Below are 27944 nucleotides of genomic sequence, written 5' to 3'. Positions count from 1 at the left end.
GTGTGTGTGTGTGTGTGTGTGTGTGTGTGTGTGTGTGTGTGTGTGTCAGAGAGTGGAGGCCAGACAAAAGAGACGGGGGGTGTAAACGAGGGCAAAGGGACAGAAAAAAGTAAGAGAGAAACTGCAGAAACAGGCGGATGGATGATCAACTTAATTTCTTCTGTTTGTAGAAACAAGAACCACTAAAAGAAATATTTCCTTTTAAGATGCAAGTCACCTGCCATCTACCGTATTTTCTCCTCTGTCCTCTTCCCTCACATATCTTTCTTCCACCACCCTTCAATCCCTCCTTCCTTCACTGCATCTCCATCCTTGATCTGAGACAGCTGCTGTTACAGTTGTCAGTCCGAGGTATATGTACATGTGTGTGTGTGAGCGTGTGCGCACGTTACTGCTTGTTCTGCCGGTGCCGGTGCCAGATCAGAGTTCGGTCAACTCGCAAACAGGTTTTCTTTTTCATACCAGCAACCTGCCATAGAGGCACATCATTACCTCCCTGTGCACATCTGTCTCACCTTTACCAGCAACACTAACGACAAAACAATGACATTATCTCTCTGCAAGACTACGCGGGCATCCAAGCAGCGATGCTACGGACAGCAACGATCTAGAAGTACTGCAATGTGCTTGTACGCCACCGTGACTTGTGCCTGTCACAGTGACCGTGGCCTTTGACCGCCAAAATCTTTCGACTTCATCCTTGAGTCCCAGTAGACAACTGAACATAATTTGAAGAAATTCCTTCAAGGCCTTCCAGAGTAATTGCCATAACAAAAATGGGGTGAACAAAGAAAATGAAAATGTAATACCTCGCTGGTAGCTGGTCTTGTTGGTCATGATAATCTGACGTAAGCGTGTCTTAGTTCGAGGTCGACGCTTTGTAAATGTACCGAACAGAAAGGCTCTATAATAGTTACAGCCACACTAATGACTTTTCATTTAAAAAGTTTTTAAACTAAAACGAGTTTGAGCAACATTTCACAATTAATCTCCCTCCACAGTAACACGCTCGAGTGTTTCAGGCACACTGGGAAGGCTGTTGTAAAGAGGAAGTAAAGTTTGTAAAGGAAATATTTTTGAGTGATAGAGCAGACATTTTTTTGTTTTTTGTCGCATGGATCATCGAGGAGGCGGAACTTTGACCAGGTGCAAATAACTGCAGGTTCTATTAGCTGCTTTGGTGCCTGTGAGCATTTAGAAGTGTGCTCTTTTTTGTCATGTTTAGAAACGTGCCAGTTTTTTGTACATTCAATGCTTTTGTTTCATTTGAATGTCTTGCGATGTCTGTTTGATGCTGCTGCTCCCTTACTCCAAGATGATTTACTCCCACGGGAGGCAATAAAGTAACTTTAACCCATAAGTGTTGGTGCGGCCGTCTAACTGCCTGGTGCACAGGAGGTATATGAGCACAGGGGCCCAGATCAAATAAAGCAGAGCAAAGCTATTACAAGAAAACAGAGAAGGGGAAATCCATACTCGCACACAGAGAACCAGAGAGGGGATGACGTCTCCTTTTACAGAGGTGTTTAACCCCCTCGGGGCAGTAAAACTCACAACATGCTGAACTATGGGAGAGTGAGGAGTTTAAACTGGGCTGACTCAAACACTGCATGTACTTTTGACCCACTTCTGACACCCTTACTTAGATCTATATACTATTATTAGTGTAAGCTTAGGACTAAAATAATACAGTCCAATGTCAAACAACAGGAACAGGTTTACTTTATATTGAGCGTTTGTACAAGGACTGGTTCCCCGTGGCACTGCTGGACGTGGGAAGGCTCTAGTGAGGCTTTATTATGGAGAGTATCACAGGGTTAATTGGTAATTTTATATCTTTGAGATTACTATGAGCACTTGCTGTAGGCTACATCCAGTCTGACCATGAGAGAGTGCAAGTGAGACATTTCATTTTCAAATGAAGAATTGAAGAAAAAAAACAGGAAATCAATGCCTGGAAATTGATTGGATCCATAAAGAGCTGTCAGATATTCTCAGCGAGACACGAGCGCGTTTCTTCTTACTCTCTGGCATTAAAGATATATAATTCACAGCCTGGTTTGGGAATATAAAACCAAAGCCCAGCATGTTTTGCCCTGAGGATTATTTGAATTTTACCTCGTGAGATATTTAATGTGGAGTTAAAAATTATGCTTGTTGGGAAATTTGTGTTCTGTTAAATACAAACTTGGTATCTAAATTTATTTGTTCAACCTACAGAAAATAAAAGATGTTACATACCACCGCTGTAGTGTATCATTTTCTTCATTTGTGTCGATGTGTACGGCATATTACGCGCGTCTTTTTGCGAGTACTGAAGCTGCGACCATATAAATGATGAATTAAAATAGTTTGACAGTAATACAAAAGGTACTCTGTCTTTGTATTGTATGGATGAGTTTCTTTTTAAAACTTTCGTTTGAAGTAAATGATTGAATATTTTTCATGATGCTTATTTTTACTTCATCTTATATTTGAACGGATTTTATTCAATTATTTATGTTATTTAATCATCAGTTGTTTGTTGATTTTTTTTTAAAACTTAAATATCCACAAACGTGTCATGAGCAAAATAGACCAAAGCACAGAATGATAAATGGAGAACTTCTACAACAGTTGAGAAGATGATAAAATGAATTCTTTCTTGGGGCAATAAAATGTTAAATGTTGAGTGAAAACTGTTTGCAAAAGAATGAAAGAACTCCGATCAGTCTGGGCGGCCACAGTCACCCAATGCATCCCGACAATAAAAATAAAAATAAAAATAAAGAGCATCTTCCAAAAGCATTTTAGGCAAAAATCTCAAGCCAGAAGGAAGGTGGTGACATCGTAACTTTCATTCATAAGGAGTGAGTTATTTACGACGCGCCTTGCTAGCATGTGTTTATTGTTCTGCTGAATTCATCAAAAGCCACAACAAAAACTATGTGCCAGAACTATAAACGCAAATGTCAAATGCTTAAATGTGACGGCGCCTCCTTGACAGATCCGTCCCCTGTACGGCTGACTGACAATATGTCTATATGTCTCTGTGGTGCTCCCATTAGCAGCCATTTGCTGACGTGTGTTGATCACCACCACTTGCCGCCCGGCGTTATTGTTTGAGCTTCCAGACTGTCAGCGCTCCATCTGCTCATTTCTGAGGCTTTCTGCTCAGAGAAAGGCAACTGTCAACAGTGAATTTACAAAAGAGAGAGGAAGCGGAAAAAGGGAGCGCGGAGTGAAATGTGTAATTTTCATTCAGTTAGACTGACGGGTGAAGAAAGACGGAGACAGGGAGGAGAGGGATATGAGGGTGGGAAGACGGGGAATTTTTGCTTACCAGTTAATATCTTTAATCATCTTTTCTTCCAAAATCTTAACTTTCCTTCTCTCTCTCTCTCTCTCTCCCCCCCTCTCTCTCTATCCTTATTTTACCCCTCCTTGCTACTCCTCTCTGATTTGATACAAAGTTAATTCAATAAACTAATTAGCCTTAACTTCAAAACATATTTGTACAGTTATGAAAAGAAGCAAGTCCCCAAGCACATTTTAGACGCTTACGGCAAAAAATAATGATGCTGTTGGTGAGGCAAGTGGAGCTGTGTATTACTGGAGGCTGATAAATAAAAAACTGTGTGTCACAAGCAGGTATGCCACAGCACTACATGAGAACTCCAGGTTTCACAGGGCTGGGATTTTTCAGAAATCTTCCATGGGATGTTCAATTTTTAGAATTATTTACCAAATTTTAGGGAATTCATGGGAATGTATGGGGATTAACATGAATATATTGGAATATATGAGAAATAATGGGAATGTACGGGAATATATGGGAGTTTGTGTGTTTACATCAATATATGGAATTAATGAATATATGAAAATTAATGGGAATATACTGGAGTGACTGCGAATATTTGGGAATTCATAGGAATGAACATGAACATATGGGAACATATGGAAATGTGTGGTAATTAATGAGAATTAACATGAATATATGGGAACATATGGGAATGTATGGTAATTAATGAGAATTAACCTGAATATATGAGAAATTATGGTAATTAATGAGAATTAACATGAGCACGTGGGAACTATTGGGAATAAACATGAACATGAATTAATGGGAAAATATTAAAATGAATGTGAATTGACATTTATACAAATTAAAGAGAAACTATGGGAATTAATGTCAGTTAAAGTGAATAGGAGTACATGAGAAATAAAGGGAATAGTGGGAATCTAACGGAATTAGTGGGAACTAAGATGATTGGACGTGTATAAACCAGACATTTAGGGTCATTTACAGTCATATTTGATTTGATGATTTACGGTTACGGCTTCATCAGTTGTATCTAAATTAAAATAAAAATGTACTCTTTCCTTCTTTCCCAGGGTTATTTTCTCCTCGCTATCGGAGTCAAAAACGTAATTACGTGTTTATTACAAATGTTTGCATGCATATCAGCTTAGAAGAATATAAAAATATTGTATTAAGTCCTTTATATGAGAAGGTAATTATATATATTATAAATTAGCCCACAACTTCCCATTCATGGAGAGTTTCCAACTCTCAATATTCCCAGAATTTGGGCTTTGAGATTGTTTTTGTTCATGTCTGAGTTTTTGCTGAGGAGAGGAGAGGAGAGGAGAGGAGAGGAGAGGAGAGGAGAGGAGAGGAGTTTATTGAGACAAAAAGCAGAGGATTGGCTTTCTCACTGTTCATCGTAAGCCTTTCTATTCATTTTACTCGCCCTCATAGGAGAGACAGTGGAGATTCAACACAGCTGGTGAGACGGAGATAAAGGACTGATGGGGGAGCTTCAATAGATACAGCGGAGGGTGAGGATGCAGAAAGAAGGAAGAGAGGAGGAGAGGGATCTGTTTAAAGAAAGAGAAAATCAAGGCAGACAGACTGAAACGGAGAGAATTTTGAGGAAGAAAATACTGCAACAGACACTATAGTAGGAGGGTCAAAATAAAAATAGGAAAAAAAGACCAAGAAAAAGGATAATTCTGTTGAAAGGGAGAAAAGAGGAGGACAAGAGCTCAGACAGGCCAAGAAAAGTTTATCATCTGGGCCACAGATGCACATATTTACACACTCCATTACATCAGTTATGAGGTGCTATGTTACTAATGGAATAGTGACAAGATGCACAGAAGACCTGAGAGTAACACTGAATAATGTAATAAAATCACGATAAATGGTTCGTATCCGTAGAAGGAGATGCCCCAAATCCATAATCCCGGTTGTTATCGTCAAGGAACTTTGCATAAAAACAATGTTCAAACTCACGCCACGTCTTTTTGAATGCCACAAACAAATCTACAAACGAGTACAAATAAAGTAACCTAACCTCGCCATGTTGGGACGCTATTGTGGTGACAGTATCAGTCCTGACATGCTAGGGTACCAAGCACCACCTCTGCGGCTTCCCCAGGACCACAGTTTGTCTTGATGACACATACACAAACACTAAGATGAGAAGAATTCCATTCACACACTGTTGCAGCTCGTAATGAGCTCTAAAGACACCTGAAGGAGGAGTGTAGAGAGAGCATTTGGTAAAAATTGAACATAATATTCACAACTATGTTTTCATTAGAGCATAATCACCTGAATTTTGCTAGCTTACAATGAGCGTTTGTTTCTAAATAAAGCGCACACCCTCTCACAAAATGGAAAAAAACTGCACCTTTAGTTAATGCCTCCTTGTTTTCTCCTTTCACTTCTAACAGTTGCTTTAAATGTTTACCAGTAACCTACATAAGCTGTGCCTTCTCTAAACAAGCTAGTAGAAAGTGTTGAGCTCTCAGAGGACAGATGAGCAACAAAGCGGGGCCTTGAACACTGAGGAGAACCCAAACTCCATTCACAAAACGAGCATTTTAAAGGTCGTTTGCTTGTTTTCTTGGGAGAAGATGACAACGACAAAGCATGAATCCATGGGTGGTGCTAACGAGCATTGTGATGTAGTCATTCTGGGGTGGTTTCTCTTAATTCCAGTTACAGATATTCTGGCCGTGGCTGATGACGAAAAGAAACTCTGTATCTACATTGAGGTGTGAAGCCCCTTCTCTAGTCAGGGATATTTTCTGGTCAAGAAGAATGAAAAGCCCAGGTTGTGATCCTGTCTGTTACCAGGGCAAGATTACACACGCAACACTCTTCGTGAGCTCTTCAATCACGTGAAATTGGACAGTTGTTTGTCTTCCTCCTTCCTCACGGTCTTGGAGCAAATAGATTAGCTATGTCTGTTGCTCTGCCTGGATCAATAAAGTTCTTCTGATTTTGAATTAGTGGTTGCTGGGGCTTTCTAACAATTCCGTGTCCTGGTGTATCATATGGGAATGATCCTGCGAGCTATCGTAGGACTTCCTGGACACTGGTTGAGAGGAGGGGAATCAATCTGCAACCTACATGCTAGACATCACTAGCTCCTAGACACTGGTCCTTTAACGTGAAAGTTCAAGCCAGCACAGGCTTAAACACACACTTTAATAAATATTTATCCTCTTAAACATCTCATGTATCACAGAATAAAATCATTTTATTAATTAATACCATGAATATTACAAATAAGCTGATTTTACATATAGGATCTGTGTATAATGATCTCTGCACAGTTACAGTAAGATACCTCACTTCTTATACATTTAAAAAATTTTATTAATTGAGTCTAGAAAAACAGACAGCATGCAGGTAAATTAAATAAATGAATGCTACATGCTATCATATTTGTATGCATGGTGATTCATAACAGGGAGCTTTAATTCTAGTGTAGGTTAAATCAATTTATTTGATTCTTGTATCCTGACCGCATCCAACTTAGGTCACTCTGACCTAATCATTATTCAAAAACTACATCAAAGGATACACAAAAAAGAATACTGATGAGAATGAATGAGAATTAATGATAGCTACAAGAGCAGAAACCTTAAAATCCATCAGTGCAGCCAGCATTAATGCCAGTTTCTCTCATGACAGCAGCTTAAGAGTATCCCCTGAGTATGAGAGTATATATGTGAATAAAGCTGCAGGGAATACTCAGAAAGGTAAAGCTATGCATGAATGATATAAATCCTTCACTGTCATGCCTGAAATGACTTCAATGAGGTTTCTGTCCTACCTGAGCAGAGGAGGCGGGGCTACTTGGGCGGAGTAGGTGGAGCCTGCTGTTCAGTTGAGAGCTGACAACCAGCTGGAGCTGCAGTTCTGGGTTTGAGGACTGGATCTCTTTACCAACGGGAGGGAAGCGTCCCCGGTGCCTGAGCCGTCTGTCCACGTCTGTTTGTCTGTGGGTGCTGTCACCACTCCCTACAGAGACAGAGAGAGGGTATGTGTGTGTTAACACCATTCCCAGAGTGTGTCGACTGTGTTCTACATATCTGCAGGTGATATTATTCCCCCCGATATGACTCTTGAAGTCAAAATATATCTTGTTCTAGCTTAATTATCACTGCATAACAACTAGATTCCCTGCTATGCACTTACGATCCTCACTGTAACCTTTACCTGAGTGTTATATGATACTTTCAAAAGCAGCAGAGAACTTAGGGAGACATGTAAACTCACTCACTCAGGGCTCAGTGTTTACATACAGATCACACTGATCACTAAAAAAATCAGCAAGACAGCAAAAACAAATCTCTCAGCAGTAATTCAGACTATGAATAGTTACTGAACGATCTGATGACGGGGAAGTTCAGGCTGTTCTCATTCACTCCTCTTACTTAAAGACTGAGCAGGTCACTATTGATGACATCATAGACAGGGTGTCATGAGGCTATGTCTGGAAGGACCAAAGGAAGTGGCATATTCCGAGAAAAATAAAACATCAAAAATATTGTGCCTTTGGACACGAGGAAAAGCAACGGCTGTAGTGCTGTAGCTAATGAGGATCCGCAATCACTGCATTTTCACAGCTATCTTAAGGTACTGCACTGAGCTTGAGGTTCTAACTGCAGGGATTTGTGCAGGTACACAAACACTTGAGAAGACGTCGGGTGACACACATGGACAAACATGTAAGACACGGTCAGGTAAAGAGATCCAGAACAACCCCCTCAGTAAACGTGGATGAACATTCGTATCTATCACACACACAGAGACCGACATGGTTGAACAAATATATCACCCGTGCAAGTGGGGCTTTTCCCAGCAAAAGGACCTCATTTAACGTATATTTGTGAATATTTATGTTTGTGATTTTATATGTACGCTCTCCTTGCCATTCACTCTCAGGAGTAATCAGAACAAACATCCATGCTATTTATACACTGACGCACCACTAGCATGGCAAACACACTTTGTTTACCCGCATGAGACACTAGCTTGAGCCGTGTGTTTTCTTCTTCGTCTTTTTTTGAAATAAAAACAGAATTATTTGGAGGCATTTGGGTCTCTTTCATGAGCTTGGCTCACTTTCCAGTGAAGACAATGTTTAATTTGAACCAAAATGCCTCTGGTAGAAACGAGAACCATTTATGATGAAACCCAAAGCTGGTGTTACAAATATTTAACTTGCTTGTTGGTTTTCACATTTTAACCAGCTGACAGGAGTAGTTGTTAGATTAATAATATCATTTTTGTTTCCCAGCTAAATGCACATTGATTCAAAGCAGTTTTATAAAGCTGTGTTTGTTCTACCCTGTAATAAACATATTCAGAGCTCTCATTGGTTTTGAATACTGTGTCTCATGTGTCTCCCTCACTTTACATATATATGATACACTGTCCTTCCATGTCCTGTCTCAGCAATGTTCAGCCTTGTTTACAACTACTGAACAGAGCATTTAACCTCCTGATGCTCCAGCGGTACTCCACTGTAGCTTGGAGCCGAGGTCTACACAGGTGTGAATCTTACTTTATGACCCCATTTCACTGAAAAGCCAACGTTCCCTGTGTACAGTAAATACATAATTTGACACAGTAAAATGTTTGGTACAATCAACCAACATATTCCTCTCATTTACAGTAACCTCAGAAGCTGTTACCCTGGTTACAGAGGCATGTCCCAAGGTCACAGGGCAGAGATAAACTGAGTTTAACCATGAGACCAGGCATCACCTTGGCAACACAAAATCAGGTCAGTTGATCATGTGACAACCCTGCCCCTGGGATAGAAACTGCTGTTCGAAAGCACCTTTTTTTTTACTTGTTTGTTGACAAATACTCAAATAACACACACACACACACACACACACACACACACACACACAAACAAACACACACACCAAGTACAAGATGACGATATTGATAATCTTGTGTACTCTTTCATGCAGTTGGTTAAGAGACAACTGACTGTGCATTGTTACATCCTGGTAGATAAACACAAGCTCATTGCTGCTTCAGTCTCTCAGACTTGACCGTCGTGTATGTGTGTATTATGTTTGAGTGTAAATCAAAATGACAGCCATCATTACAGCCCTGCGGTGGCTTTAAGAGTTGTCAGAGGCAACAAAAACAGGACCTATCAGATCAAAGAAAACATCAAAGGATCACACATTGGACCAAACAGTTGACTGTTTGCAAGCTACCAGCACATTTTAGCCAATTTAAGTCTTGAAAAGCTATTTGCACTAAAGCTTAAGAACCTCTTACAGCCGTGACTGATTTGTATTATTTGCTTATTGCTGTTGTAGTAAATAAACCGCATCTTGAAGACACCACCAGCACTTTTTTTCTTCCTTTACAACCATAACCTGAAATAATCTAAGTTTCAAAGTCAAGAGTTGTTTGTCCCTCCGTTTTCTCTCTCTCCATTTCCTTTCTTGCCATCTTTTCCAGCACTGAAAACCATAAAACTAGAATTTTCAAAGAGGGAAAACACAAACCAAGCAGCAAATACACAAGCAATAGTTTACAGCTGCTGACAGAAACCAGGAATTGCAAGCACCGTCAGTCTGCCCCATCTCAAGGTCCGAATCCAAAAAGATGTTGTGCTAATGATATTATTGCACAAACCCGCCCATAAAGTTTTACAAATGAGTGCAATGTGCCCTTGTTTTGCATCTGATTGCAATTATCCATGTGGCAAAGTATAAATTGTGGATTTGGGCCAAGAACACAGTGAGAACAATGGTGAGAGAGGAGAGGAAAATTAATTTTCAGACCAGTAGCTGACGGACGAGGTGAAGGGGCACCATCCTTACGTCACCCATTAATTACATGCTTGCAGAAACCCATTTGAAACAATCACATCTGATCCTCCTATTCACAACATATTTGAGATACATTGCTGTTCAAATCCTCTTAATCCGCCTCTTTCTATTAATTTAAATCTTCCCCTGATTGATTTGAGGAAGGAAATCAATACGAGGGCTGAGTTTTCACCTGGATATGCTGTGTCTCTCTGATGAATGGGAAAGGGTGGAATTGAATATAGTGGAACAGTGTATACACACACACACACACACACACACACACACACGCACGCACACCTACAAGTTTTTCCTCCTACTCAGCAGTCGAGGTTTCGGTTTTCTATCTGCCACACAAGCCACTCAATAACACAGGCAGCATTTTGTGTGTGTGTGTGTGTGTGTGTGTGTGTGTGTGTGTGTGTGTGTGTGTTCGCGTGCGCTAGCAGAGGACCAAAAGTTGAAGGACACACACACACACACACACACACACACACACACACACACACACACACACATACACACACACAGACTCTACGAGACAAGCACAGCTCAGCTGAGAACACGGAGCCAAAAGTGGGTTGTGTGTGTGTGTGTTTATGTGCGTTAATGTGTCTCCCTGTGTAATGAGGAGCAGTGGGGTATCTGTTGCAGGATTACACCTTGACCTAGCCTGTTTGGCTAATGCTAGTGTTACCACTGACGACACCCACACGGTTACTAGACAGACTGGAAGAAACACTGTCTTTTTTCTTTTCTTTTCTTTTCTTTATTTCTCCTTATTTTGAAGAGTTCCAGTCACACCAACTTCTGTTTGAATCACATTATTTGTTTTTTGGTTCAATTTCATTCATATGAAATTCATCTAAATATTTCTCAGGAGGCAAGGAGGGCACTCCAAGCTCCCTTGAGGGCTTATTTGGCTGCATCTACCAGGTCCTTCCTTATGCTCCCTTTGTTCCTTATATTTATGCAGTTAAAAATAATAATAATAAATCCTGGCTAAAAAGAAATGGACCAAACTCAAACAAAAAGGCCAAATGGACCCAAGAGGGAATTCCCTGGCAATTGTGCAACACGATTCACTGCCACAAACAAGCAATTTTTGGTTTCAAATATGTCGTGGCGGATTCTAAGGACTGCAGCAGGGGCAGATTTGCTAGATTTTTGATTTGCAAGACAATCTTGAACTTCACAGGCTGCAAATAAAGCGATGCATGAATGAATCCTAAAATCAAACAGTGTGGAGGCCCATGAGGGTAAACTGTACCACTTAGTTGAGAATAACACTGCCACCATTTTGGACTGAATAAGTCCATGACAACCACAATAACTAAAGTCTACGGAACGACAGACTAGATGATTACATCATAAGAAAAACATCTGTCCTAATTTAATATAATGACTAAGCTACTTGAACACAGTTCCAATTGCTGTCCACATCGTCTTATTAATTTCCTGTTTCAATTGTCAGTTTCTTTAGTTTTCTGACATATATTTGCGATATAAACAAGGTTTTGTAATTATTTCGATAATGGCAGCCCACTGCTTCAGCAATGTGTGATTTATAAGTGAAGTGAAGTCAATACAACTGAAATGTGAGGCACAGAGAGAAACGTGAACTACATAACTAGCTTGCTAACCCTCACATTCCAGGGCAAAGGTCAAAGTTCCGCACTCATACAATTTGATTGTTGACCGTGCTTTTTATTGCGTGGGAAGCACGACAGACACGACTCTACAACCGTTCGCATCCATTCACAGATAATGCAACAGTGTGCCTGGCCAGTCCTGACATTACTGCGGTCCAGCTCATATACAACTTAGATAAGACCAAGTGCTGGACACAGATAAGATAAAAACACATCGAGACGTATTTTGTCAGTTTATCTACATGACGGAGACTGCAGTCAGAGGAAAAGGCTGCAGAGGTTTAGCTTGATTATCATCTTGACCCTTTAGGCATCCACCAACATTGGCAGCTCCTGATACTGTGACACACTAACAGCTTTTTTTTTCATACCATTAAGAAAAAAAATAGGACTTCACACAGGATAGGGGAGAGCATTTAATCGCACCTCTATCAAAAATGCAATAATAACTGATGATTTTCAAATCCTAAAGGCATGATATTTGTTAAATGCTAATTGTCAAAATGCCACTGTAAAATAAATATTATGCTGCAGTGAAAATGTCCTTATATAGCACAGAATTGAAGGAAAATAATGCAGATCCCCACAAAAAAACCCCACCATCATCATTTTAATGGGTTTTCTAGGGATGAACGAGATTGTAATTTTGCTGATTCTTTTTTTTTTGTTTTTTAAACAGCCAACACGGCTGGCATTTACCAATGGCAGTCTCATCGGTATAAAGTTTAGGATATTCACATTTAAAGAAAACTGATACTTATTCCGACATACTACTATATGCTGATGTGCCATTAATATCGTGCATTCCTCCGTTATTTTTAATGAAAATGAGAAGACAGATATAAAAATGAGAATTCCTTCAAATATCACAAATTATATTGTAATTTCAATATCAGTCAAAATACTTGGAATTAGAGTCTTATTTGTCAAAATCCTGCTGCTGTAACAGGTTTTTGTTGACAAAGTATCAGGGTTGAATTTGTCATGCTACACGGGTTTATGATGAGATTTCAGCACTGAGCAAAAAGTAGTATTGGTGTCCCTTTTAACAAGATTTATTATACAAGATTTATTATACAAGTATTAATAATCTAAACCTAGAGAAATAGTCAGTTTGATCCCTAACTTGAAATGCAGATTTACATTACGATTCCTGATCCTCCTCCTCCTCCTCTCTGTTGGCTCCCAACTTTTCTTCCTATCTATTTTGTATCTACTATCCTCTTTTCTTCTCATCCTTCTTCCTCTTTGAGACTAGTATTCTCCAAGGCAACACATCACAACAGAATAACCTCATCATGCCACGTGACAGAGATGTGACTCTGGTGTGTGTGTGTGTGTGTGTGTGTGTGTGTGTGTGTGTGTGTGTGATTGATAAAGTGTAAAAGAGAAAAGCATGATCAAATGAAAATCAAAAATGAATGAGCAACAAATACAGGAGCTCTCTAACTATGTACACGTACTTTTTAACATACATGAATGCGTGAGTGTGTGTGTGCGTGTGCATGTGTCAGAAGTTAACATGTGTAAGTGAGACCGACAGAGTGGTCTCATGTTGAACATCAGAGCAGAAGTTGCAGAGCACCGGAGGGAATTACTCAGCAATCCTCAGTCGAGCTATGTTAGCATCGAGAGCCTGGAGACGAGCGAGTCGCAAGGAGCCTGGCTTTGATCGCGCCCTCCCCTTAAGTTCCCAACACCGGGATATGGGGAATGTGCTGGAAGGGGGGCCCTTAGGGATCTCACACACACACAAACACACACACACACACACACACACACTGAATCTTCAAAGGTGTACACACACACGCACACATTGCGCTCTTCCACTTACATTTTTCCAAACAAAAGACATACTTGCAGCCCACGCATGCATAGTAATAATCCAGCGCGTTTGATCCTCCCAAAGTCTTTCTTCCCTCTCTCACACACATAATACACGTGCAACACACACACACATACACACGCGCGCGCACACATCTCTCAATCCCATCTTCACTCAGAGTAAATCATTTCTTTTCTTCACTTTCACAAACACATATTTGCAATCCTACCAACATAAACAGCCTGCATACCAAACTTTGCCATTGAGGAAATGCGTCTCCGTATGTTTTCCTTCTAGCAGAGGCATGCAGAGAATCTCTCAGACGCTGTTTACACTTGCTTTTAAAAGCCTCTCCAGTGATCAGATCACAAGTGGACAGTTCTAAATGCAAGTTTATACAACCTTCATGATCCGTTCACTCAGACCGTTTACTGAAGTGGTCTGGAATGCATTAGATCACACATCCTCTGTGTGTAAATGCATCCTGATGCATCCCTTAAAAGGAGCTGACAGGAAATGCGTCATCAATTCAGGAAGTAGAGGTTAGCACGCCCAGGCAACAAGGCATAAATGTATCACTATCAGATGCGGTACAAATAAACCTAGATGATGTTAATTATAGCTAGTTAATGTTTAATTAATTAGTTAACGTTAAATACCGGGACTGACTGATACCAATTATTAGTTAGTCGAGAAGACTGATACCCGATACCTGTGGCATTGGAGATTAAATAAATTGTCTGACCAATAAAAATGTACCGATACCATGAAAAAATAAGAATATCTTAGTGGATAAATGGCCAGACCGAGAATCAATCAATCCCTATTTACTAATTTTTCTTTGTATTAACTCACAGCAAAGAAGGATGGGAAAATTGGGGGCGGTTAGTTTGGGGTGTTATCTAAAAGATACATGTTCCCTTCTTTACAATATGGGTCAGAAAGTGCATTAACAAATGTTTAATTCAGTACTACATATAAAAAAGCGGGGCTGCACGGTGGTGCAGTGGTCAGCACTGTGGCCTCACAGCAACAAGGTTCTGGGTTTGAGTCCCGGCTCGGGCACGGGATCTTTCTGTGTGGAGTTTGCATGGTCTCCCCATGTCTGTGTGGGTTCTCTCTGGTACTCCGGCTTCCTCCCACCGTCAAAAGACATGCAATTTGGGGACTAGGCTGATTGATACTCTAAATTGAATGTGAGTGTGAATGGTTGTTTGTCTCTCTATGTTGGCCCTGCGATGGACTGGCGACCTGTCAAGGGTGAACCCCGCCTCTCGCACGTTGACGCTGGGATAGGCTCCAGCCCCCCCGCGACCCTTAATGTGTAGGAATAAGCGGAAGATGACGATGGATATAAAAAAGCATTAACTGTCTTTAATGTTCCCTTATTGTAAAGAGTAACCAAAAACTTGAAGTTGCCAAAAAAAAGTAAATAAATAAAATTGCACTTGAGGGAGATGTTTCTACCCCAGAATGGATTAAATAAATTTAGGTTTCCATTATTGCTGCAATTTACATTTGTCAACTGATCAAATAATAAAATTTAGTATGTAAATTCAGTTTCATCCCGGACCATTGAGCACGAGTCTTGTGAATGGTCGTAATTTGACAGCTTTGCCATCCAGCAAGTAATCTGACAGCCGTGCTGACGGCAGGTATAATGGCTGGATTATGGATGTTTTACCAGCGGATCAGAGCCGGGATACAAAGCTGCAGCTGTAAGTGCAGGCTTCATGAAACCTCATTCAAGTCTTTGAAACAAACTTGGAGTCTCACTTGCTCCCACAGTTTCTCTGCTGTCAGTGTGCTCAATGACAAGTCAACCCGTGCTCTTTTTCTTGTCTGTCAGGCTTTTAACTGAGGTGAGAGGCTGTTTCTTTGTAATGGCTTGATTGCTTATATAAGTCAAAGACAAAGTTCATTGGCGGAGGGGAGGAAATATTCTACCCTTTTGTCAGACTCGGCTGTGGCAGCACCTGCAGGAAAATAAAACCGCCAGCACATATTTTTGAATCACAGCGATGAGAGGCAGAGGATGAAAATAAACATAAATAAACAAAACAACACAGAAAACTGACAGGTATAATAAGTCAGGCATTAATACTGTGCCTTATAATTTATACATTTATTCTATGCATTCAATTTCTAACTGCTAAACAGAGCGCTGTTGCCAACTCTGTTGTGTCTGACATCAAAGAATTGCAGAACGCATTTCAAGAACTAAGGCAGGGGTGTCCAAACTGGTCCAGTAAGGGCCGGTGTGGCTGCAGGTTTTCACTCCAACCAAGCAAAAGCAACACCTGATCCAACAAATGAGCTGTGTGGACACAGCTTAGTTGATTTAAGTAGAATCAGGTGTTGCTTTTGCTCGGGTGGAATGAAAACCTGCAGCCACACGGCCCTTACTGGACCAGTTTGGACACCCCTGAACTAAGGTGTCCAGTTGGGGTCATTTACTGAAGTCTCAGAGGAATACACAAAGTAACCATGGACTAACTACTCATAGTTGAATCGGTGGAAAGCAATACACTAGAATTTGTATGTTAATTCATCTTATCGTGAGTCAGGAGCCAGAAGTCAATATAGTTGGAAACTAGTGATGCAACAATCCACATTTTTCTTCACACATCTTGTGAAAACAACAACAAAAATAAACACAAACGCAGTAAACTTTAACATATCCCAAAGCGATTTCTTTGAACTCTATCTTTAAATCGGTGACGTGACTTATTTACACATCGCAGCGAATAGAACATCAGCCCGCGGATAAGTCTAGTCTGTGAACGTCTGTCAGCAACAGATTCAGATATTCCCAATCGAATATCCCATTTTTAGACAAAATCTGGTGTTTTCAGTGAAATACTGAGTCATTTTCAGCTCTAGCAAAACATCTGGGTGTTTTTAGTGAGAAGTCGGGATATTTCTTACTGTTATTTGTTTATTTTCATTTCAACCTAACCCACGATTTTCCCCTTGTCCCTAAACCTAACCAGATGTCCGACACAACACATGTTGGTGTGTTTTAAATGACTTTGAAGCCCATTGAAATAAAGGCCTTTTACTTTTCAAGCTCACCTTGGCCTCAATTTGGCTTTGGTTTTAAGGATTATTCCCTTCCATGAGCACCAATGCTTTTAGGGACACCAGCAGCGCTCCTGTTACTTCTCTCCTGTCTAACCAGATGTACCTCAAGTAAAACACAGTATTTTCAACTACAAAGAAAAGAAATGTCGGGCATTTTGCTTGAGGTTGTCATTACAGGTGTTGCGTGCAGGTGATCAGGAACATGAATTGTGTAGACTATCACACACTGGCCTTGAACTCTAGACGCTGGAAGGTGAGGTGAACACAGTTTCGAGGAAGCTAGAACTGCCATGTGCTAATGTCTGTCACCAGCAGGCCTCTGAAGGTGTGAGGGAATTGCTCATGTTGTTGGACGGTTTTAAGTTCATGCATGAAAAATGATGTCAAAGTTTTTGTTAAAACATCATTTGAATCTTTCATGAAAAGACATGAAATGATGACTCTTCTCTGGACACTCACTTGATTTGACTTTAAGAAAGTAAGAGTTGCCATGGGGTTCACAGCACAACCTTCATCAGCACATACCATGAAGCACAGAGACTTTGGCAGGTCCCTGCTGGCAGCACAGGTGCTTATACACTTAAAACACACACACACACACACACACACACACACACGAGCTATCTCTACCAATCCCTCTGACATGCATAACCACATACATTAGAGATGCACACACATGCAAACACACCCAAAGCACAGATGCTCATACTGCCCTACCAGCTGTCCCTCGAGATCCTGCTACAAGGTCTGATGACCAAGATGGGGAGGAGGACAGAGTAACCAGGAGACTACAAACAGAGGACCGAGCAAGCGCTAACGCTGACAGGTAACTGTGTGTGTGTGTGTGTGTGTGTGTGTGTGTGTGTGTGTGTGTGTGTGTGTGTGTGTGTGTGTGTGTGTGTGTGTGAGGGTGTGTGTGTGTGAGGTCATGGCTCACTTCCAAACATGCTGCACTGCCCATAACCCAAATAAAGTCTGGATATCTTTGTTTAACCTTGACTTGCTTCAACAGTGTGTATATTTCTGTGCATATTTCTGCATGTGTGTGTTTCATGCCCTTAGTGGCTGATACAGAAGTGTGACAGTGTCATTGGTGCTCATTAAAATCTGCAGAATAATCAAAAACGAGGCACAGGAAGGACCATAATGAAATTATCTCCTTTAGAAACCTGACTGAAATTATAAACCGGGGTACAAAGTGACATTTCAGGTCAAAGTGGGTGGTTCGAATGACTTTAGGTTGCATCACTGTCATGTCATGTCAGCAGCATGACAAAGAGTTGTTCCCTCTTGCCTCTACAAAAGACTGACAATCAGTTATATAAACAAGGTCACAGGGTCAGAGCAGTGAACACAGAGCAGCCACACCCTGCCTGGCTTTTAGCATTCCATAGTGAGCTACACTGTCAAAACTTGACAGGCCAGAGATGTAAAGCAGAGCTGTCTTAGCTGCAGGGGTCAAGCTCAAACATGTCTGATGTGACCTCTCTCTCCCCGCTCATACACAAAAATAGCCATGGCACAACAACACAAGTCACTGCAGTTTGTGGTAGAAGTATTCAGGTTCGGAAAACTTTCTTAATCTTGCTTGGAGCAATTTGTGTGTTGCTTTTTGTACACGCAGAAAGCAAGAACATGCCGAGAAGTTAAAAGGATTTTTTTTTTTAAATAAAGCATTAAAAATGTAGAAAAAAACTTGCTAAAATAAATAAGAGATCCAAAAAGACTATGGAGTATTTCAGCATTGGAACTGCAGTGGGAATTGACATAAGGTTTTACGAGTGTTGCTATAATATATCAATGCATTGACGGCAACAGAAACGGTACATTTGTATGTGCAGGAGAAGCCAGAATACTTGCTACTTTTTGGGAAAATTTGTTGCGAAAAGAATTCAGGTCCTTTTGTTTTGCTACAGTGGTTTTAGATTTTCACAATTCTGTTCATGCTGTTTTCTGTCTTTTAACATTGCCACTGTGAAACCAGCAGATATTTAAAAAAAAAAAAAAAAAAAAAAGAGTATGACGGGACAGGAAGGTGACTTTCCCTGCTGTCAATTAAACAAAAGCCGCAGAGTTAGATGAATATTAAAAATAGTGCTCAAATATCCGACCTTAACATTTCTGCATCTTACTAATATTTGGGTGTCATTTTGAATTCAGATTGTGAAAACTTTCGATGCCCTTTTCCTCCAATGAATTATCTAAAAGAAGGTAAACAAATAAATGTTTGATTTCACACGAGGGAAGCGGTAGGGAGAGCTAGATGACCCCTCAGCCCATTTTCTAAGTTCAACGAGGACTTGTCCACACAAGCCCCTTTTACGGAATTTTCAAGGCAGGAATATTATGCCGCTGTTAGCCTCGTCTTTTTATTTACTGAATTCAGAGCAAGAGCTGTGACGAGGAAGGACATGGTGAGGAAATGTGACGAAGACGAGGACCTGCCATGGCTGGTGAAGTCTTCATAGAAGCGACATGGAAGGTGAAAGTCAGGCTACATGTACCCACATCTTGACCATCAACACAGAACTGGAAATCAGGTTTAAGGCTCTACTGCCTGTTTTTAACTCCTCCTATGGCCCAAACACTAGCCGGGATAAAGCACTTACTACAATAACAGAGCAGCAGCTATATTGATCAGAGCATCTTGACACCACCGGTATAAAGCACATATCGTGAATTACAACATGTGCCATTCAAAGGGGGGAGGTGAAGCTGGCCGGTCAACTTCAGCTTACGATGTGTTCTTGTCAAGTGCGACCGCGGCGTTGCTAGTGGCAGCTTGTTAGACTGGGTGTTAGTCACATGGATGGGCACCGTGGGGCTACAGACTGCTTCAAGGTCACACTGAGATTACACTGTTGGAGGGGCTAACAAATAAAATGAGTTTACAGAGAGAGAGAGAGAGAGACAGAGAGAGAGAGAGACAGAGAAATATTCCGGTTAGTTTTAGATGGCGACCAGTGATTTGCGACCAGTGATTTAAACTCATTTTATTTAACCAAATTTGAGAGGACATTTTCTTTATCTTTGATCTTTACTTTTATTTTTTACTTTGTTATGCAGCATTTTTCTGCTCATACTATCAGTTTAAACATTATTTGTTTGGTACACTGACTTCCAAATAAGGAGATTGGCTTAGTGGGTAAAGTTAAACACGGGCTACACCGGCACCACCAGTGGCCTGGCATATGAGAATCCATTCCAAATCAGGCCTGTTTTAGGGCGTCTTAAAGCAACATCGCGCAACCTTGTCAGGACTGCATACACATACGATGACTGGTGAATAACTCGAATGTCTTTCATCTCGTCTTTCCTCCTATGAGCGCCAAACACACATTTCTGCATGATGTGACTACCGGGTATAAAATTCTTGCTAGATTGTAGTGCTGTATTTAAGTACTGGGAACTAGCGCCGGGTTCTCAGTACAGGATGAGGGTTTTTTTTTTCAGGAAGTTAAGAAAATAAAAGGGGAAAAAGTCAAGTAGCATCAGCATGTACACCACATGCTGTAGGTTCAGATCGAGACAGAGGTAAAGAGATCAATCATAAGCATGAAGGATGTAGAAACTCTGCTCATGTGCCCAGATGTGAACGTGTTAGCGACCTGTATTTTACCACTTGTATTAGCAAGGGGCCGCTGCTGCTCAGCTAAAGTACATAGTGCTGCTTCAAAATCTGTAAACAAACAAAATGAAATCCAATTAGTCACTGCAAACAAAGCATCTCCAGGTGAATGATTTCAATTGTGAGTAAAGTGCTCCTGCACTGTCTTTCTGTCACGTAAAAAAAGACAGTACACATTACAAAGTACACACACACACACACACACACACACACACACACTAAAAGGGTAGTCTCAGGTCAGGGAGTTCTAAGTACAATCTCTTCTGGCATGTATGGTACCAAAAAACCCCACTGCCACAAAGACACACAAACCACACATGTATTCACAAACACACACAGCAAGACACACACACACACACAGACGCACATACACACTACTGCCCTGAGTGTCTATACATGATTAAATGACTGAAAGTGGGGCAGGCGCTCAGTTCTAGCTGTGTGAAATTACTGCACTTCCTTCTCAGCCCACCTCTCCCTCCAACTAACACACACCCACACACGCGCTTCACTTCAGGTGATATTCCATTCATTTATATCCAATTCCTTGAGATTTACCAATCAATACCATAACCACAACGAACATTATTATTCTCTGGAGGAGTTTTTAGTCCACGTCTGGGGCAATAACAAATTTCATCATGAGGAGTACCTGGTCACACACATAGCACTGTTTTAATAAACTGATTCCCGCGAAGCAGCAGGATTGAAGAGAACACGAGTTACAGCCAGTTTATTGGATCTGGTGAGGCAAACCAACATTTATCAAAATATCAGCCTCTCCCTTCCATTCATCTCCTCCCTGAGTAGATGTTTCCTGATGATTTACAGCTGAGAGGATGGTGGACAAATTTTATCAAAGCACTCTTAAAAAAAACAACTTGAGGTTCATCTCCCTACACTGGAGTGTAGTCATTAAAGAGCAGTACTGGTACAGTCTAGGAAATCCTGAATCGACTGACCGATGCTGATCACTGGGATATTTCTATTATTTTAAGCAAGCGTCACTGGCTGTAGCTTGTGCTCATAAGACCAATTTTAAAAAGTATAACTACCACCTTGTGGTTGTATGTCTCCAAAAATCAGTCCAGTTGGAGTTGAAGGAATTTAATAAAAGTTTCAAGTTTCTTTTTTGGCAAAAAGGAACTCATTCTTCCCTCAGGGCATTACTGGGGTGGCACTGAATAAAGTGTTTTTGCAGAACATTGTGATGTCACATTTTCATCCCCTCATCACTTAATGCAAATAGACATTTGCGTGAATTACCAAGTTAATTCTGAACTTATGGCCCAAATCGTGTATTGACTGTGACGCTGACCTTTGACCACCAAAGTCCAGTCAATTCATCCTTGATTACAAGTAGATGTATGTGCCAAACTGAGGAAATTCCTTCAAAGCATTACTGATCACATGATCATAAAGCCCCCGCTCATGGCTTTCACAGAGGCATGCACGTGTGCAAGATATAAAACCTGTACATGTAAATGTGCAAATGTTCATTCTTCCTCAGGAACAAAGTTATGATGCATGCTGTTAAATCTATTTGTGAATTTTATTTTTTACAAACTTTTTTTTGATCACCTGTGGATGCGTGTGTATAGTTGATGCATGCAGCCATAAACAGAGGTAGAAACTGGTAATCACATGCTTAATCAGTGACTCTCTAAATCCGGCGTTGGTCACCTTCAGTGTTCACAGTTCACACACACAAATCTCTCTGACCCTCAGGCCTGTCGCTTCTCTCTTCATGACCCCCTAACACAACATGAAAAGAATAAAAAGAGGTAGAAATCAGTTGTCCACGATTAACATTACACACTACATATAATATATATATACATATAATATATATATACATATAATATATATATATACATAATATATATTATATATATATTATATATTATATATATACACATATAATATATATTATATATACATATAATATATTATATATATATAATATATATTATATATAATATATTATATGTATAATATATATTATATATATAATATATTATATGTATATATATAATATATTTTATGTATATATATAATATATTTTATATATAATATATTTTATATATTATATATATATATATATATAAAAATATATATATATATATATATATGGTTTCAATTCCAGCTGAGCTGTGAAGATCATCTGATTTTACTTAATACAATTGCAAACTTAAAGAACTTGAGAGTAAATAAGGCTTTTCAGTGGAGCAAACAATGGGATCAACTGAAAGGTCAGAAAACTAACCACACTAAAAGGCTTCATTCAAGTCAAGTCAGTGGAAATGATACCGTGATGTCTTCCTATTTATACAAAACTTTGCTCACGGCCAACTTAATACTGCGTAATATCATCTCCTTGAACATTCTAAAAAGCTATGAATTAACACGTATGCAGTAGGCCAGACCATTTTTTTTTCATTCCTTATCTCTTCTGTTCGTGGATCATTTGGACATTTGGTTTGTGGCCAGTTGTATTCTGTGAAAAAGTTCACATTCGCAAACTCTGCACACCAAAAATAGCTCTCACAGAACTCGTATGACAGTTTGCTTCTGCAGTACTCTGAACAGCAAACACACCATCTGGTCAAGTAAATGGAAGCAAACCGAGATAAAGCAACAGTTAACCCCTGGTTTTATTTAGTTCATGGAAATGGTAGTTACTTTTGAAATCTTGTAATACTTCTAGATATGACACAAAAGAACAAGAGTCCCCTGTAAGTCTTGCACAATATTTATGCTAGAAGACTTAGTTAAACCTGAAGCAACCCCGTCTCTAAGCCTGCAACAAAAAGGGAAGTACAAACATTAATTAGGCCTGATATATGAAGACATGACAGTGTTATTAACAGGTTTCTGATTTTTCTTATGATTACATTTCCTCAAAAAAAAAAAAACCATGATGCACACACATTCAGGCACAGAATGAGTGACTTCTTTTTGCTGATGTGTTTTTGTTGTGTTGTGTTTTGTTTGGCTTTTATGGCACAGTCTGGGTTCAGACGGGCTACACTGGCGCTACCAATAGCCAGGCTGTACCAGTAACCCAGAGCCATATGGTTGCTACAGCCGGGACTCTTAAGCTGATGTAACGCATCCAATAACAATTTCTACGGCTCCCATGGGTGTGGGACAAGGTTGTTGAAACCGTTTATCCATATTTGAGCAAGTTAGGCAACTTTATGGGAGCTAAAGGGTCTTATTTTTCCCTTCCACAGCAGGAACTGGCAATACTAGCGGTGCGTCACAAGAAGGCTCGCCCACACCTTTATTCAGCCTGTGATTGGCTAGTACTCAGTGCCTAGTTTAGGCATGTCGAGCAAGATCCAATCGGAGGGAGCGAAGGAGTGGATCTTCACTGAATGCATGTGGAAAAACCATAAAACAGTGGTTTATTTTTGAATTTGAGAGAATACTACAGTTTTTTGGGGGGAGGGGGCATATGCATGAATACCCCAGTTTGGGCATCACAGTCTTAGATGGTGGTTATTAACTTTTTTTTTTTTTTTTTTAGCCTGATCCTGCTTATAGTGAGTCATGCACAAATGTTCAGGATCAGTCTGGAAAAATCTTGCGTGACTCACAGCACCTTGGTTTTTAAAGACAATCATTTTTCTTTCTTAAGAGACACTCTTGTGCTCACATTGGGCAAATGGAGCTTTCCAGTAATTTTCATTTTTTGGTCCCACAGCTGAAAAACATGTGAGACCCATATTGTTAATCAAGGAAATCTGTGTTATTATGTGCTACACCCCTTTAGTGAAGAAAACAAACACGCAATTTTCATCTGGTAATCAGAAATCAATGAGAAGTGAGCTGTATTTGATCAAATGCACACAAGTACAAGTTCCAAATCTTTCCCTGTCTTTGCTGCCGAAGGTAATTCTAAGAGAAAGCTTAACAGCCAGAGCCAAGCCACATTAGGTCAAAGCCTCCCATTTTCATCTAGAGGCGCTTACAAATACAAAACCATATAAATGAGTACAGGACACAAGCTTACTACTTTTACGAGGCATTATGAAACTGTGCCTCAGTTTTATACGATTAGAGGTAAACAACAACAATTTAAACCCTACAAATCTCTTCTCCAAAGCTGCACCACTGGAGACCTAACCGTATTACTATTGGTGGACTCTAATCATGAGTTAGCGCTTGGCAAACACACTTAGGACGGAGAAAAACCTTTACAAAAAGTTCAAATAGAAACCTGCAAATCCAGCAGCTTCTTAGCAGCCTTGTGCAAGGTTTCCGAGAATTACATCATAGAGTGTTTGTGTATGTTGTGGTTGGGGAATGAAAGAACAATTTTGCAATGTGAATCTTTGAACTTGTCTATGTGTCCAGTTTTTTGATTGATCAGTCTGGTGAAAATGGGAGCATCTGTTTCAACATCAGTACCAGATGAACAAAAACAAATTAAAAAGGAAAAAAAAAAAAAAAACGAGGTGCAAAGCCAAAGTCATCAGTTCCAGCAAGCGTAAGGTTTTAAAAAGCACACACGGTCCTTGAGTCATGTTCGTAAAACCTCTTAGGTCAGCAGAAAAGGAAGTGAAAGATACACACTCACACACACAAATACACATTCAAACAAAACACACATAATGTAGTGTTTAATATAGAAGTTTAACTCTGACACCTGGGTCCTTTGTCATGGTTCTCATGCTACCATTTAGCCCGTTATGATCACTGGCTGCTGCGCCTTCGCAGAAGTGACGTGCTGTTGCCTTTTTCTCCAAGCATCCGTGACATCTGTTGCTCCTTCACGAACTCCATATGCTCTAATAGTACAACAGTAAGAAGGAGCAACACCTCTTTAAAACTCAGCCAGCGTAGATTGGAAAATCCCATCGATAAAACAGCTATGTGTACAGTATCAAGTCAAAACAAACTTCTATGGCTGAATTTTCTGGATGTATTCGTCATGATTTACAACCTGTGCCAAGTCATATAACAACTCCATCACAGAAAAGCACTGAAATTGGAAAACAGCAATTTCCAGGCTTGTTAGAAAAAGTTAGAAAAATAAATGAAGCCAGAAAACGTCGGAAAGGTCGAAGGGAATTTTCTTCACAAATAGCTGATTATTAGAGTATATATTGTTTAGTTTATATCGGCTCTATATCCAACTGTCAGTATTTTAGTTAATTCTGCGCTGGTAAATTTTGACATGGATTTCTCAGTGAATTTTTTTCAAGGGTGAACGGATAATTAGGCAACGTAGAGTGCAAAGGTCACAGGAAAATCATAGAAATTTACTGGTAAAATGTGTGTGAACTCTGATAACACCATGTCACATACAAGGTTTAGAATATGAAGTTGGTGAACAACTATTTTTTTCAGTCAAATTTTATTGTTTTATTGTATTGGCAGCTACACAATTTGACGTATCTGATGTCAAGGAGAAAAAATTGACATCATAACAACTCTATAAATTATATAAAATAACATGAATGTGTCCGACCAGAAGCCCCAGACTGCATTCTCAAAAAGATGCATTCCTAAATATGAGTTAAATCATTCATTTACCTTCACATGGCACATGAAAAACAGAAATAGTACATAAATAAAACCCCTCGGGCTCATATCAACCTCTAAAAATTCCATCGGGCCAAAAACAAGACAACCACTGGCCTGATAAAAGGTCTTGCACCAAAATGTTGAAATTAAATGAATAATGGCAGTTTTGAAAGTGTGTGGGATATTGTTTGCAAGTTTGGGTCCATTCATCTCTCTCCTACGCACCTATCTCATGAAATAGATGTGTTCCCCTGCTCTAACTCAATATCTGGTGATTTGCTGCAATTTAAACAGCTGTCTTGTTGTGTTGTGAAAGTAGATGTTTATGCGCAGAGACAAACAATAGATAATGACGCAAACAACGAGGCTACCAGGAGACCACCACCAAATCTGTGGGAGGATTTTTCACTTGAACAAACTGGTTTACTCTTGTTGTAATTTATTTTTGCTGTGAGACTCGCAAATGTTAGCTGCTGTTGAGTATCACAGTAGCCCCTGCATGCGTCATCTAATTCTTGGGCAAAGTTCATAGCCCCACTGTGTGTGTGTGTGTGTGTGTGTGTGTGTCTGTGTGTGTGTCTGTGTGTGTGTGTGTGTGTGTCCACAATTTAATTAGGGACCTTGTATTGTCTCAGGTCCAAGAACCAAGAAACCACTGCATAGTTTTATCAACATGATTTTGTACTTGATACCGCCCGTCTATGTTGGCTTCAGTAACGACAGTTACGACACGTGTATTTTCCCAGAAACATACAAAACATACGTTTCAAATGCTCTAACCCCTAACGACCTTGACTGATTCCTTGACTCGCATGCATACCCTCCCTACTAGCCAGTCCTCCTTATTCAAGTATAATGGTATCCATGAAAGGCCTCCTAGAAGGGCTACACTAAACCCCTTACCCTTTCAGCAATAGGCTATATTTTGGTAGCGTGCCCTGTCAGGTTGAAAATGCACTCAGCTATCCATCCCACGAAGCCGCACTCGAGGTAGTGTGGGGGTAAATCGCTAGCAGAGCTAATGGCATGTCATGTAGCATTAAACCAAGCTGACTGGGTGCACGCCTCCAAAACCAAAGCACTCTGCTGGAAGAGGAAGGGGTAGACAAGCATCTTTTCACTCACATGGATTGTCTGTTGTTGTGTTTTGAAGCTAATTGATGGTGAGGGGTTTGATCAGCAGTGGGAATTTCTTTTTTCTTCGCGGTTAGAGCTAATGCGTGAGGCAGGCCAATGATAGAAACCCATCCAGAATGTAACGTGATGTAGGATGCCTTAAAATGCTGCGGTACATAATGTACTAACACTTTCAGACTGACCACAATGTACAGTAGTACATGCAGCATCAAAATTTCTGACAATAATGTGGTATAGTTGACAAAAATAGAGTTAAGAAGAAGAGGTCTTGTAAAAACAATAGGGGGGGGGGGTACATACTTTAGGCACATTTTTCTGACAGTATTTATGCACTTTTAATTAATTTGCTTAAAAGTATAAATGATATTGTGACAGAATCTTTCAAGTACCAAATATCGGTAACGGCATAGGCATCGCAAAACTTTGATCTTCAGATAAATTAATTTGCTGTTTGCATTAAAACCTCAAATGTAGACCATTAATACGTCTGATAACAAAATAGGAGTATTATCAACTTACACAGAAAAAATCAATGTGCAACAACTGGGTGATCAATGCATCAATGGTAGCTTGATCAGGTTATAACAGAAAGATATTACCAGTAACAATCGTTCTGTTTTTCCCCCTGGACTGAGTCCCAAATTAAACTGTACAGTAATTTATGGGGTTAAAAAAAAACACCTCTCCAACCCATAATGATTGTTCAAAAACCGTTGCGCTTTACCAGCAGCTTACTGGGGTTTTCCCATCAAGAAGTTTGTAAGTTCCCATAAGATCTATTAGAGTGATGTCGGCTTAGGAAAAAAACAGATGTATTTTGGTCTGATGAGGATGCCTAGTACTTTCCCACTATGTCAACCTTCCTCTCCTACTGCAGGTATTTTCCCTGGGCAAGCCGATGCAGATGGGTGTTTACACTAGCATAAGCACAGCTGTGTGTATCAAAGTGTGTGAATGT

At 40.1% G+C, this 27944-nt stretch overlaps 1 protein-coding gene across 3 annotated transcripts in view; it reads right to left on the bottom strand.

The window, feature by feature from the left end:
* atxn1a (ataxin 1a) overlaps positions 1-27944 on the bottom strand; it is a 101857-nt gene that overhangs the window by 62885 nt on the left and 11028 nt on the right. For 2 of the 3 annotated variants that reach the window (XR_015111204.1, XM_086193271.1), the window contains exon 2: positions 7113-7300. The exons of the other annotated variant lie outside the window; for it this stretch is intronic. The gene's annotated coding sequence lies outside the window, so the exon portion shown is untranslated. The remainder of the gene's footprint in view (positions 1-7112; positions 7301-27944) is intronic. 3 annotated transcript variants of the gene reach the window in all.

The sequence above is a fragment of the Aulostomus chinensis genome, chromosome 22, assembly GCF_037954235.1.
Source record: "Aulostomus chinensis isolate RoL2024-O1b breed Wild chromosome 22, RoL_Achi_v1.0, whole genome shotgun sequence".
NCBI classification, from domain to species: domain Eukaryota; kingdom Metazoa; phylum Chordata; class Actinopteri; order Syngnathiformes; family Aulostomidae; genus Aulostomus; species Aulostomus chinensis.
Note: the sequence above shows the minus strand (reverse complement) of the source record. Positions and strands in the feature narration are given on the sequence as shown.